The 1,962-nt window shown below is 47.1% G+C and overlaps 1 protein-coding gene and 1 long non-coding RNA gene across 3 annotated transcripts in view; both read left to right on the forward strand.

The window, feature by feature from the left end:
- Positions 1-790, forward strand: part of LOC111732114 — a 3,950-nt gene extending 3,160 nt beyond the window's left edge. For both annotated transcript variants that reach the window (XR_002777428.1, XR_002777427.1), the window contains one exon: positions 549-790. This is a non-coding gene — a long non-coding RNA (uncharacterized LOC111732114). The remainder of the gene's footprint in view (positions 1-548) is intronic.
- UBE3A (ubiquitin protein ligase E3A) overlaps positions 1-1,962 on the forward strand; it is a 31,184-nt gene that overhangs the window by 20,773 nt on the left and 8,449 nt on the right. The window lies entirely within an intron of this gene.

Raw genomic sequence — 1,962 nt, forward strand, 5'->3', positions numbered from 1 at the left:
TTTAAACTGGGCTTTTTCTGTTTGTTCGTTTTTGCTTCGTTTCATTGTCGGAGTTCTTTGTGGTTTGGAGATTAACGTCTCATCAGGTATCTCTTTAGCAAACGTCTTCTCCCCGCCACGTGATTCTGAAAAGATCGAATTCACCGAAAGGACGTGCTTCCTGCGTTAGCCCTTGTCTCTAAGTGCTGCTTCCCAAATAAGGCAACTCACGGGTTCTCAGTCCGTATCTGGTACAATCACCAGTATCTGTTGTTCATCTTGTGACGTAGTCCCCGATAGAAGTGTTTTATGTGAATTGCAGGTTTTCTGCTGCCTTGGAGACATTAATTGCCTACCGTCCCCAGTGATCGTAGAATGTGCTCACTGCTAGTTAGATGATGATGAAGATAGGACTTAACTCTGCGAACCGCTGCTCCCCTGCCTTCCTCCTGGGTGGAGTGGCACATGCTTCCTGAGGCCCCGTGACGGCCGCACGCCGACGTGCTTTCTGGTTCTGCCGTGTGCACCTGGAGAGACCGAGCTCCCAGCTCTCGCAGAAAGAGGCAGAGGTTCCCTGTGCCGGCCGCTCCCAGCAGAGGCGCTCGCCGCTGTCCGGTGCGGGCCGTCCCGCCCTGAGTCACAGGCATGCCGATGGGACAGAGGTGACCTCGGGCTCCCGCTGCCGGGCGAAGGGGGGAGGCACAGACACGTGGCTTCCCAGGGGGTCCCCGAAGGTTCCTGCTCAGACTCACGCGTGCAAACCGCAGAGCGAGCGCTGGGTCTGTCTGGAAATAAATGACGTGTCGTGTTACTTTCCGTTTGTTACTTACTCTGTTCTGCCCAGAGCACCCTTGTCTTTAGCACTGCTTGTCACTCAGGTTCTGATCCTCAGGTTTCTAGGGCGACTCATAAAAGGTCTGGGATGACACAGTGGGTAAACGTCACTGAGTCACAGGGAGAGTTACAGCAGTGGTTCGCGATCGTACTGGTCAGAGTTAAGATTTCGCAGCATCTTAATGCTTCTCTTAGTCAAAAATAGCTTGTGCTTTTCCTTATGGAGAAATTATTTTTTTAATTTACGTCTTCATTTTATTGCTAGCTTTTATGTGAACGTAATTCCAACTTGATACATACTTCAGGTCACATGTGAAGGTCACATGAAATGACAGATAACGCTAGCTTCCAGCTCATTCTCATAGTTGATCGTCTAAAAACCTTTTAAACAAAATTCTGGTTTTTTAGTTTTTTCAACATAAATGTAAAGATATTAGTTCACTGAATAGTCTACAGTTAGTAGGGACTTGGAGACTTAGAATAGCAATTATAGATAACATGGCAGTGCTGGTGCATCGGCTAGTACTTATTTCACGTAAAGCATTGGGAATTCGTTAAAATGAAATGAGAAAAAACCTTTGAAAGTGTTCAATACATTTCAACTAAAAACTAACATTTAGTATTTAGGAAACCACTAAAAATATTTTTAATGTCACATAATTCTAAAGTTTTTGCCAATAATAAACTAAAGATAAATTATTTTTTTAAATCCGTATTTAAAACATGACTTTTCAGAGTGAAGCATTAATGGAAACAGTGTGAAAACGTTGAGTCGCAGGTTGGCGCGAGCATCTCCTGGCTGAGGCGGCCGCCCCGGCTCCCCGCCCGCTTCCTGGGGTGCGGGGGGTGCAGGGGGCGTGCTGCGCATTCTTTCTGACTGAGAGCGAGTTTCCGTGTCAGAGGCTGGACCGCATTCAGGTTTGGTTTCTCTGGGTGACGTGATCGATTCGTTGACTTTCCCGGTGTTTGTCAGCCTTTCGTGCCTGCAGGAGGCGACTCCGCTGCAGACTGTGACTTCGTGAATCCAGGGCTCTACTTACCTCACTGAGATTTTGTGAAGAATTTTCTTCTCAGTGTCGATGAGGAATATTGACTTGTAATTTACAAGTTTCTCGTGTGTGTTTCTCAGGCTTCGCTCCCGTCGCGTAA

Source organism: Pteropus vampyrus, unplaced genomic scaffold (assembly GCF_000151845.1).
Source record: "Pteropus vampyrus isolate Shadow unplaced genomic scaffold, Pvam_2.0 Scaffold427, whole genome shotgun sequence".
NCBI classification, from domain to species: domain Eukaryota; kingdom Metazoa; phylum Chordata; class Mammalia; order Chiroptera; family Pteropodidae; genus Pteropus; species Pteropus vampyrus.